The sequence below is a fragment of the Panthera onca genome, chromosome B3 (assembly GCF_046562875.1).
Source record: "Panthera onca isolate mPanOnc1 chromosome B3, mPanOnc1 haplotype 2, whole genome shotgun sequence".
NCBI lineage: Eukaryota > Metazoa > Chordata > Mammalia > Carnivora > Felidae > Panthera > Panthera onca.
Genome location: NC_138344.1, coordinates 76,049,080 through 76,061,930, shown reverse-complemented (window position 1 = coordinate 76,061,930; position 12,851 = coordinate 76,049,080). Strand labels below are relative to the sequence as shown.

The 12,851-nt window shown below is 35.5% G+C and overlaps 1 non-coding gene across 1 annotated transcript; it reads left to right on the top strand.

Annotated features, from left to right (window-relative positions):
* Positions 1-6,267: 6,267 nt before the first annotated feature.
* Positions 6,268-6,373, top strand: LOC132670521 (U6 spliceosomal RNA). Its single transcript, XR_009606757.1, has one exon. It is a non-coding gene; the product is annotated as a U6 spliceosomal RNA (small nuclear RNA).
* Positions 6,374-12,851: the final 6,478 nt, after the last annotated feature.

The window sequence follows — 12,851 nt, the reverse complement described above, 5'->3', positions numbered from 1 at the left end:
AACTTAATTTCAGTTATTTTGATGTGAGATTTTGGAATTATTCCTTACTGTGCATTCTTCTTTGCCTCTATTGTGCAATAAATTAAACTTGCCACTTTGATTTGAAACTTCTGTGTTGATATAGTTGTTTTGACTAATTGATCATGCCTTAAAGTTATTTTTAATTAAAGGGATATTCATTAATTCTTATGTATAAAACTGACTTAAATTCAGTGGAAAAGCCCGTGGCATATTAATTATATAATAATGTATGCTTTATACCTTATGGTTGACTGTCCATAATAATTATATGAACCCTATGCCTGTACTATACCAAAACACTCCATTAAAAAATGCTAAGGCTGGGGCGCCTGGATGGCTCGGTCGGTTAAGTGTCCGACTTCGGCTCAGGTCATGACCTCGTGGTTTGTGGGTTCGAGCACTGCATTGGTCTCTGCTGACAGCTCAGAGCCTGGAGCCCACTTCAGATTCTGTGTCTCCCTTTCTCTCTGTCCTTTCCCTGCTCATGCTGTCTCTGTCTGTCTCAAAAATGAATAAACGTTTAAGAAAAAAATTTTTTTAATGCTAAGGCTATAAACCTGGTTGTTAAGCATCACATAGATGGACCAAGAAAAAAAGGAGCTGTTTGAGTGACTCCAACTTATAAAAACTACTGAATTCCATCAAAACATATTGCATATTGAAACACAGTGACAGTGTATAACAGTATTGCCTTATGCTTTATTACAATGGCTAATTTTAGCCCCTAACATAGTTTCTGGTGGCCTTGTCTAACACATTTGAGAAAAATAGATATTACTTTCCACCTTGCTGTGAACTCACTTGGGAAGCCTCAACTTCTTTCTCAAAAATAGAGCCAATATCCACTTATTTCAAAAATATATTTTTGGCAATGACTGGAATTTATTTGAAATTATATTTCTACAATAAGCATGAGGATTATCTTGCATTATCAGGTGTTCTTATGCATTTTGAATATACTTAAAATTATATATAATCTTTAATTAACACTAGATCAGGTCTTTATAAAGTTATAATCCAGAGTTATGATTTACAAATCGCTTGATTTTTTTTTGAATTAAATTTGGAGCATGAATATCCATAATGGATGAGATGTGTGTGGGGTTAGTCACAGAAGATTTGCATAGAGGTAACGATGTCTAGAAGATTCTCCAACATAAGGGGTATGGGGATCCAGATTTCCTAGGAGAAGTAGGAGTAATAAAATCGTAGTTTTGACCAAATGTATATGGATGAATGAAAGAACTGGGTTCAATTGAATGATCTTCGAGAGTTCTGGTTACAATATGAAAGCTCTGTAGCTCTCCTAGGTTATTTTCAAAGTGCATTTCTCAGCCCAAACTAAGCATTTTGGTTTCTGGTAGATTCGTTTTTGTTATTCTTTGAGCTAGGCTGGCTCATGCTCATCTATTCACTTTTATCATTAAAACAAACAAACAAACAACAACAACAACAACAAACAAAGCAAAATGACATCCCCCAGTTCATATAAGAATCAGTGGTAGAAAAAAATATTAAATTTCTTAGTCCATTAGCTTTCACTTTGGGTCATAGCCTACAGAAGCACCCTGCGATACAAAGGATACCAAGTTATTTAAGAGTCTTCCTTGGTTTTGCTCGTTAGGAATATGTTGTTTTCCCAGTATACTGTTTTTTTTTGTTTTTTGTTTTTTTTTTGCTAGAGAGAAATGTGAATTAATTTCTCGCCAGTTCTGTGCGTGGTTCCACTTTCATTTATATTAAAAGCATTCTATAAATCCTACAGGTTTGTTTTGGATTGTTTATAGAAATATACTGGGAAGGAAAGGAATGATTGCTAAGCTGGATTTCAGTAATGGAGTAATCAGAGACTTTCATAGAGTTCGTTTTATTCCTTATTTATGATTTATAGTTGTTTCTTTAACTTCCTGCAAGGTACATGAAGGAGCATAAGCCAGAAAACTAGGAAAACATACATAAATATTTATTCAAATGTGTTATTTTTGCCTGATAACAATGTTTTGGTTTTTTTTTTAAGTTTTCTCTATTGGAGCATATTTTTCAGAGCAGCTCACTCAAGTTTCTTTTCTGTTTTGTTTTGCTTTTATTTGTCTTTGCACATTACCAGGGAAAAAGCAAAACTTTTATTCTCCCAGAAGAAATTGCACTCACTGCAACTTTATCACACCCTACGTTGAAAAGCACGAGGATGTGATAATGATGCTATTACTATTGCTTCCCAAGGAGCACAGGTGAGAGGAAAAGCAAGCAAACCATCAGGTTACACTCCCAGTCTTGCCTTCTACATAATCTGAAACACAAAAAGAGCTTTGCACAGATCTGGAATTTATAATACCATTCTCAAAACTCTGTGGGCGGGGGGGATGTGTGCGTGTGCATGCCCACCTTTTATGCCTTAACAATATCTCTAAGGATATTAACATGATGCCAAAACAATGGATTGAAAAGTAAAAAAAAAAAAAAAAAAAAAAATTGAACAGCTGCAAGCCCTAAACTGTCTTGACTCCCGTGCACCAATTTTACTGGATTAATCATTGTCTTGATGTTGCTAATATGAGCCAGAATAAGGTAATCTGTGTGCCTAATGATAAGCCCAAACATACCTCTCTCATTGATATCAAATGCAGACACTATGAAAGGCATATTAATAACCTGTAGCCCAGACATCAACTGGATGGTTGTGTTAACAACAGTGGTAAAGTGCTTGGGTTCTAGAATCAGAATGCTTTGTTTCACATCATGGCTCTGCCCCTCTCTGGCTGTGAGCCTATGCAAGTTACTTAACCTTTCTGGGACTCAATTTCCTCCTCTGAAAAATGTGAGTATTCTACCCCAGTTTTGCTGTTGGGATTATATGCACTAAATGATTCAACTAAAAAATGTGTTAAAGATCTTAGTGCAATTCCAGACACTTAGTACTCAGTAAAATTAGCTAACATCAGTATGCAAAGTCTCGCTGAAGATTTTACAGTTGACTTACATCTCATCAGAGAATATTAGTTAGGTATCCAATAATTATGTCTAGAAGAACAGTGAGTCCATTCACACTGAAGGCACATTGAATGTGTTTTAAACATGATAGAGTGCAAAACAAGCCCTTTAGTGACTGAAGGAAAGAACTCTTTTGGCTCATTAAAACAAAATAAAGTAATACAACATATGACTTAGGGAAGGAAAGAAAATTGGTAGATGTTAGAAATGTTTAGCAATCTCTGATTTTCAGTGGAAGAAAAATGTAACCTTATGTAAGGCTCAGGGCAGACTCATTGCATAGGACAGCTTGCTTATGAAATCTTTGTGACAGGAATCCCAAATTATACATCAATTCGTTTAATAGCCAGAATTTTGGGGAATGGAATTTGGTGTTTGTTTTTGTTTTTAAAATATTAAATGAGTACTCATTGCTTAATATTTGCTCTTTGGCTTTGAATGATCTATTTAATGTATGCCATTTTTGTGGAAACAGGATATAAGAGTATGTACTTTTTAACATCAAAAGCAGCCAAAGCAACAAAAACTGTTCCACAGTTTGTATTCCCTAATACATGTGAATATCAGTAGTTAGCTTTCTCTTTCTTTCCTTTCCTTTTCTTTTCTTTCTTTCTTTCTTTCTTTCTTTCTTTCTTTCTTTCTTTCTTTTCTTTGCTTCCTTCACTCACTCACTTGTTCACTAATTAATTACTTTATTTATTTATTTATGCAAGCAAGTAAACAATCTGGCCTAAGTCACTCTGTATTTTATGATGCCTGGGATTATAACTGGACTTTTCTATGGCAATAGTCAACACCAGAAATTAGCAAAGCAATGTCTATTTTCTAAAAGGCAGTAAACATTTTTGAACATGCAAGAGCTCAGATAATATAATTACCGTGAGGCCTTCTTGAACATACTATTAGAGGTTGGTAAGAGATGAATAGACAAGCTAAACAGAAAGGTTAGTGAAGAATATTAGGAGTGTAGGACTAAGACACTAGAACCGTAAGGCTCTGATTGCAGGGTTTGCCATTGGAAGACTAAGTATTCAGATTTTAGGACTAATGTGCAAACCATTGTGTAAGTTATGGTTATAGAATATAATACAACTTTTGTAAATCTTGACAATAAATCATGTAACTAAAAAAAGTTAGGAAGAAAAGGGGAGTGTGTATAAGAAAGAAAGAATAAGTTTGGTTGTTTCTTTGTCTTTTATAATAATGGATCAAAATATACACTTAGAACTGATAAATCTGGTAACAGAAGTATAAAGTCATTTAATAGTTAAAAGCTTAATGCTAAGGAAGATTTTTTTAATTTGCTAAAATTAAAGGTTAAAGACAGAGGAAATGGGATAGCAGAAAATCATTCTATATACTAAATCACTATTCATATAGTATTTTGAAAGGAGCTATGTAAGTAAATAAGTGTACAGCTCTAATAAACCACTGCATTGATAACTCTGTTGGGAAACTATAAATTATAACTTACATAAAAGGCAATTTAGTAATATATAGCAAAGATTTAAAAATACACGTATTCTTTGACTTAAAAATCCCATTCAAAAATTTATCCTGTGGGGTGACTCATGGCTTAGTTGGGTAAGCGTTTAACTCTTGATCTCAACTCAGGTCTTGATCGTAGAGTTGTGAGTTCAAGCCCCGTGCTGGGCTCCATATGGGGCATAGAGCCTACTTAAAAAAATTATCCTGTAAACTCCACTATGGATGAAATGAGATATGTGTAGTTATTTATTGTAGCATCATTTGTAAATGAAAGATTAAAAACACCAAAATGTCCATCGGTAGGGAACAATTAAATAAAAAAATGTAAACGCACACAATGAGAGGCAAAGAAGGATAGGAAGTTTTATGTGTTGATATGGGATGATATCCAAGATATGGTAAATGAAAAAAAAAAATGAGCAGAAGACTGCATGCTACCGCTTGAAAAAAATTTAAAAAGAAATGCTTGTATGCATATTAAATATCTCTAGATGTATACCTATAAACTAGCAATTTACGGGGAGAACTGAGTGCTAGCGTTAGAGGTAGGGAGGGAAGTTCATTTTATATCCTCTGTTCATTTTTAAATGTTATAGCAGTAGTATTTATTACATTTAAAAGGAATTAAATATAAATTAAAGAAAATCAAGGAGCATTCATCTGTGTCATTTGCAACCTCAGTGAAAATGGCTCATCAGAATGGTTTGAATGGAGTAGGTTGAGAGGAAAATGTGGATTAAGAAATTGGAGAAAGGACAATAGACACATGGGCATATTTTTAATACATTTACAGGTGTTTGAATTTCTAGATGAGGGCAATAGAGTTAGGAGATTTTGTTTTAAACAGTCAATAGATAAAGATAGACTATAACAGAACTGTAGATAATGGGAAAGACTGGCAGTACTCCAGTATATTTTCATGTTAGTGGGGGATGATCCAGTATCTAGGATACAAATTTCACCCAAAATAATGACTTTGGTTTTGAAACACTAGTTTTGTATTTTTTTTTCTTTTTGTATCGAATTCTGTTATGAAAGGGGGCAGGGATGATAACTGAATAGATGGAACAAAGCCATATGATCATGGGAAAAGGCAGTCTTGGTGGGGCCAGCAGGCAGTATGGTATATTGTATCCACTCTTCTGGTCCTGCTACTTTGAGATGCCACCAGTATCCACAGAATGTGCTGCTTGGGTGAGTTGAAGGGAGGAGCAAGCGACAGGGAGTTCTGTAGATGTAGCCCTACAGACCAAATGGAATATGGTTATTGTGTGAAAAAGAGAGGTAGAGAAGAGTTATCAAATGTTTCTATTTCAAGATCTACAATTAAGTAGGGATTTATTTTGCCTTCCATTCCGACCTGTATTCTACTTTTGTAGTTTATCTGTACCTTTTGAGAAAATTTATTTTGTTTATTGCATCTGCCTATTACCACCCCCTTCCCCCATACTGTGGTTCACACCCAACCCAAGCCATGACCACCTACACCCAAATGTCTTCTCTCTTCCTGTCCCTTTTCAATGTGCTATTCTATGGCTTTCTATTTCCATCCTGTGAAAGTTATTCCCCTTTCTCACTGATGGACTCTCTGCCTTCTTCTGATGCAACTTCAGTTTTTGGAAGTCTCAATGGACAATATAGACAAGCAGGGGGAGTTATTATTGCATATTATTTTGGTAGATGAATGAGTAGAAGAAATTCTAGCACCTACCATAGGGTCTGTGAATTGAACACAGGGTCAGGAAGTATTATTTAAGGTAATGAAGAGTGTTCACTTTGGCAGCACGTGTACGAATATTGGAATGCTACAGAGAAGATTAGCGTGGTTCTTGGGCAAGGACGACACGTAAAATAATAAATAATCCAATTTCAAAAGAAGTGGAATTTGGTTTAATTCAAGGCGGCTCTGGTGACAGAGCTAACACAGAACAGAACCAGGCTTTTCTTTCATAATATGCAAGGTTTTCATTCTGGTCACCTAACTCCCAGTTTGTTATATTGGGCTTTCTTAATTAGATAGGCAGTTGGTCTGAAGATGTCTCAAATCCTTTCCACATCTTAATAGGTTATGACCATTGGGTTCATTCTCTACTTATCACTGAAGCTCATTCTTAAATCGTCATTGCTTGTGAAGTCAACTTGCTTATAGTAAAGTGATTCGCTTTTTAGTAAGATATTAGTTCTAAATCAAAATAATTTCATCTGTAAAAAAGTCAACATTCCTAGGTATTCAACCAGCTTTTGCTGTATAGAGGGATTATTGAAATGAGCTGAGACAGATGCACACGACTGCACAGGCTTCTCGCATAGCAAAGGCAATCAAGATGAGAGACAACTGGCTCAGCTGTTCAAAAGAAGGGATAGGTACTGGTTCCAGATCTGCTCCAGAGGGAAGCTCAAAGGTGCTCAGCACTGGCAGAACAAAGAACCCCAGGAAGGAGGCTTTGCTCCAAAAGAGAGGTTTTTGCTTCAGGAGAAGACTGTTCCAGGAAAAGAAAACTAGCTGTTTCAAACTCAAAAAAAAAAAAAAAAAGAAAAAAAAAAAGAAGCTGATCTCATAGCTCTTAGCAAAATAGTGAGTAGAAAAGAAATATTAACTTGAATCCAGCTGAGAGAAGTGGATCAAAGTAAACCTATTGCATATCTAGGGAAAGAAATGACTGTTTCTTGTACTGAGCTTTGGCCTGCTTTTCCCTTGTTTTATATTTTGTATTTTTCTATTATTTATGGTTGATAAATGTGCTTTGAAACTATAAGCCTGTTTTGTTTGTTTTGTCTGCATCATTCATATTTAATTCTAGGAACATTATGGAATGTTTCTTATAGAGCAGACACTATGTAAGTGCTGCAGTTGAAAACTAAGTAGGACATGGCCCCTTCCCATACAGGAGCCTCATAGGATAGCCACACAACTCATAGCAATAGTGGGGAGTGGTTAAAAAAAATAGGTTTTGGAATAAGACAGATTGAAGTTTAAATTCTGATTCTATGATGTCTTATCTATAAGGACAAAGAAAAATAAAGTGAATTCTAATCTTCTGTAAAATGTAGATATCTCTCACGGATTGTGAAAATTAAATGAGATTATGTATGTTATTGACTGAATTGGACACCTCCCTCCAAATTTATATGTTGAAGCTCTAATTCACAACGTGACCGCATTTGAAGGTAAGGCCTTTAAAGATTAATCCATTTATTTGTGGGGAGAAAGGTAGAGGTATTTCTAGCAAGATACACGAGGAAACAATTTTGGGAGATTACATTCAATGAGCTGAATATTAGAAGACATGGTTGGAAAGATCCAGATCTCAATTGTAAATGTTAGGCTGCATGGATATCTCATTTCCCTCTAGCTCCATTCTTGACTTTTTCCTATCTTGCTAACTGCCTCATGAGTTGACCTGTAAGGGCTGTGAATAGGAGGTTCTTAGGCCTTCTGGCCTTTCCAGCCAATGGAGAGCCCCAAGAAAATATCAGAGGGAGGTGGAGAAAGAGATCAAGATATTTATTCCTCTGGTTCCTCCTCTGGGAGGTAGTCTCCAACTGGCTGTGTCCATTAATTAATAATCACTACTACATACAGGTTGACCTGTTCTGCCTCTAAGTCTCTTTCTTTCCAGATTCTACTAACCTCTTCTTTACTTTTGCTTTGAGCCTCACAGTGGCAATGAATCTTCCCTTGAGACTCCCAGATTCCTGCATTGTCCCTTTGTAATTTTCCATGTCCTGTCTACACCATTGTGATTCATTCTTTTGTAAAAACAAACCAAAGTTGTCCTCGAGTTTTCCTGATATGAGTGTAATCTTTTTCCTGTTAGAACTTGACTCATGAGTATTGATTTCTGTATTAAGACTTTACTCATTCATTCATTCATTCATTCATTCATTTATTCCATCATAAACATCTGCTCAGTGCTTATTCGGGTGCTGCTAATGCTATCTCTGGTCTCATGGAGTTTAAAATCTGGTGAGATATATATATATAGATACATATATATGTATCTATGTATATATGTATGTATATACATATATGTACATATGTACATGTGTATGTATGTATATATATGTATACATATATATGTACATATAAGCAAAATGCAATAACAGCATAGCATAATAGCTGTTAAAATGCAGAAAGTATAAGGTACTCAGGACTACATAGCAATGATGCCTAATCTGAACATGATTTGAGTAACAGTATGTAATGTCAGATAGCACGGTGGAAGATAAGAATACAGAAATTGAGTACACAACAAGATGGCACTACACTCTAGGAATGACAGTGGATGACAGGGAGTGAAACATGGTAGATTTCGCTGTATAGGCTTTGTCTAAAGAATCAGTCACAGAAGCACCATGGTGAGAGTGATCCATAGCCTTGGGCTGGACTGATCTGGATGTGGCCTTTGTCTTGGATGGATTTAGGCATAATCTACTTCACTGAAATCAATTTTGGTCCTTTAAAAAAGTTGAGGTAAGAAGCACCTGGGTGGCTCAGTTGGTTAAGCATCCGACTTCAGCTCAAGTCACGATCTCATGGTTTGTGAGTTTGAGCCTTGTGTTGGGCTCCACACTGACAGTTCAGAGCCTGGAGCCTCCTTCAGATTCTGTGTCTCCCTTTCTCTCTCTGCCCCTGCCCCTCTTGTTCTCTCTCTCTCTCAAAAATAAATACATGAACATTAAAAAAATTGAGCTAAAGTTGACATACAACATTGTTTTAGTTTCAGGTTTACAACATAATGATTTAAAATTTGTATATATTGTGAAATGATCACAGTAACTCTACTTAACATCCATCACTATACATAGTTAAGAATTTTTTCTTATAAACTTTTAAGATTTATTCTCTTAGCAACTTTCAAATATGCAATACAGTATTATTAACTATAGTTGCCATACTGCACATTATATCCCCATGACTTATTTATTTAATAACTGGAAGTTTGTACCTTTTGACTTCCTTTATACATTTTGCCCATCCCTCACCACTCTGCTCTGGCAACTACCAATCCTATGAGCTTTTATTTTAAGGTTCCACATATAAGTGAAATTAAATATTATTTTTCTTTCTCTGTCTGACTGATTTCACTTAGCACAATGCCTTAAAGTCCATCCATGTTGTTGCAAATGACAAAGTTTTGTTCTTTTTTTTTATGGCTGAATAATATTTATGTGTGTGTGTGACCTCTTCTTTATCCATTCATTCAAGGATAGTCACTTGGGATGTTCCATGTCTTGGCTATTGTAAATAATGAAGCAATGAACATGGGGATGTCTGTATCTTTTCAAGTTAGTGTTTTCATTGCCTCCAGATACCCAAATGTGGAATCGCTGGATCATATTGGAATTTGATTTTTTTTTTTTTTTTTTTTTAGTTTTTTGAGGAGCCTCCATACTGTTTTCCATAGTGGCTGTATCAATCTACATTCCCACCAAGAGTGCACAGGATTTTTTTTCCCACATCTTTGCCAACAATTATTTCTTTTCTTTTCAATAATAGCCACTCTAACAGGTATGAGGTGATATCTCATTGTGGTTTTGATTTGCATTTACCTGATGATCAGTCACGTTGAAGGTCTTTTCATGTACCTATTGGCTATGTGTGTGTCTTCTTTGGAAAAATGTCTATTGAGGTCCTCTGACCATTTTTTAATCAGATCGTTTTATGTTATTGAGTTGCATGAGTTCTTTATACATTTTGGATATTAACTTCTTATCAGATATATGATTTACAAATATTTTTTTTTCCATTGATCAGGTTGCCCTTTCATTTTGTTGAGAGTTTCCTATGCTGTTCAGAAACTTTTTAGTCTGATGTCTGTTCTTGCTTTCGTTGCCTTTGCCTTTTCCTGTGTGTCAAATTTTAAAAATCATCACTAAAACCAATATCAAGGAGCTTACTGCCTATGTTTTCTTCTAAGAGTTTTATAGTTTCAGGTCTTACATTCAAGTCTTTCTTTAGACTAAATTTTGAGTGAATTTTAGTGTATTTAGTGTAAGATAGTGGTCCAGTTTCATTTTTTTGCATGTGGCTGTCCAGTTTTCCCAAAACCATTATTAAAAAGACTGTCTTTTCCCCATTGTATATTTTTGTCTCCTTTGTTGTAGATTGACTATATGAGTGTGGGCTTATTTCTGGGCTCTCTTTTCTGTTTCATTGATCTATGTGTCTGTTTTTGTGCCAGTACCATGCTGCTTTGATTGCTACATATTTGTATTTCATCTTGAAATCTTGGATCGTGATACCTCTAGTTTTGTTCCTCTTTCTTAAGATTGCTTTGATTATTCAGGGACTTTTGGGGTTCCATACAAATTTTAAGGTTGCTTTATTTCTGTGAAAAATGGCACTGGATTTTTGATAGGGATTACACTGAATCTGCTGATTGCTTTGGGTAGTATGGACATTTTAACTATGAATTCTTCCAATCCATGAGCACAGAATATCTTTCCATTTTTTGGTGTCATCTTCAATGTGTTTCGTCAGTGTTTTATAGTTTTCAGTGTACAGATCTTTCACCTCTTTGGTTAAATTTATTCCTAGGTATTTTTTATACAATTGTATATGGGATTGTTTTCTTAATTTCCCTTTCTGATGGTTCATTATTAGTGTATAGAAATGCAACAGGTTTCTGCATATTGATTTTGTTCCTTAAACTGTACTGAATTCATTTATTAGATTTAACAGTCTTTTGGTGGTGTCTTTAGGGTTTTCTATATATAATACCATGCCATGTGCAAATAGATACAGTATTACTTCTTCCTTCTTTTTCCTTCCTTTCAATTTGAATGCTTTTTATTTCTTTTACTTGCCTAATTGTTTTGTCTTGGGCTTCCAATACTATATTGAATATAAGTGGCAAGAGTGGGCATCTTTGTCTTGTTCCTGATCTTAGAGGTGTGATGGATGACAGAGAGTGAAAGATGACAGCTCTAGGTGTACCCATTTTGTTTAAAGAATTAGTCACAAAAGCCCTGTGGTGAGAGTGGTCCCAAACGTTCGTCTGAACTGATCTGAATATGGTCCTTGTTTTGGATGGATTAATGGACAATCTGGTCTCATTGGATGAAGTCATTTTTGGTTCTTAATTGCTGACGGGGGTCTAGGCAACAATGTGTAGTTGCAACGTGCAGTTGGAAGTCATGTTGCTCTCAAATGTGTCTTCTTTACCTCGGAAACAGTGTTTTGATTTTCTGCTCACTGTTTTTCTCTTTCCTCTTTTTCATTTAAAAATTTCTCACATAGTTAATGCTTGTAATGTTTCAGTCTAGAGTCTAAAGACAGACTGGGGACAGAATTCTTCCTTAAGGGACCTCAGTCTTTTCTTTTAGGGCTTTTGACTGATTAGACAAGGCTCATTCACATTAAAGAAGACAATCTGCTTTCTTCAAAATCTACTGATTTAAACATTCATAACATTGAAAACATCTACAGCAGCATGTAGACAAGTGTCTGACCAAACAACTGGGTACTATAGCCAAGTTGACACATAAAATTAACCATCACAATAAATGTACATCACCTCCATATCTTTCCCCCCTGGTCCTTCACTCAGCCTTTAGCAACCCACATTCTAATCCATTGCTAACCTGAAACACAGTTTTCTCAAAGGACGTCTAGAATTTCCTTCTTAGTAAGTCCAGTGGCTTTTGGACTACCTTAGACCTTTTGGTAATACTTGGTGTGCATGGCTGCCTCTACCCATGTGGAACCACTCCTTTCTTTTTTGTTTCCACACAGTATCGGATCTTTCTTCCTGCCTGTTTGACTAGTTGTGAGCATTCCCCAAGGCTTAGTTCTTAGTTTTGAGTTTTCCTCTTTTAATTCTTATCCTTGGAGAGCACAGTTATTCTACTGATTTCAGTGCTCAGGTTTGTGTCTATGACTTCTGAATTTCCTTATGTTGTGATTGCTCAGCTAGGAGGTGTCTTTGCTTTATTACACTTCTTCATCCAATTACTAATGAAATTATCTCAGTTTTCTCCTACTGCTTCTGGCTGTCTCCTCTATCTCATAACATGCTATTAGACTATTTCATATTAAAAAATTTGATTATGTAGCTCTTCTGATCCAAAATCACAATCACTATTGCTTTGAATATAAGCTACTCTACCTACTTCCCAAGGCTTTTCCTAATTTTGTCAACTGATCTTTTATCCTTTACTTTCCAACATGTTCTGATTAGGCTAATCTATTCATGGTCATCAAATTCATTTTATCTCATCCCAATTAATCATTTTGTGCTAGATGCTTGGAATACAAAAATAAAAAAATACAAGACATGTCCCTGCTCTTCATGTATGGACAGTAGCAGATCAGTACGAAACATAGAGGACATAGATAGAGCACTTAC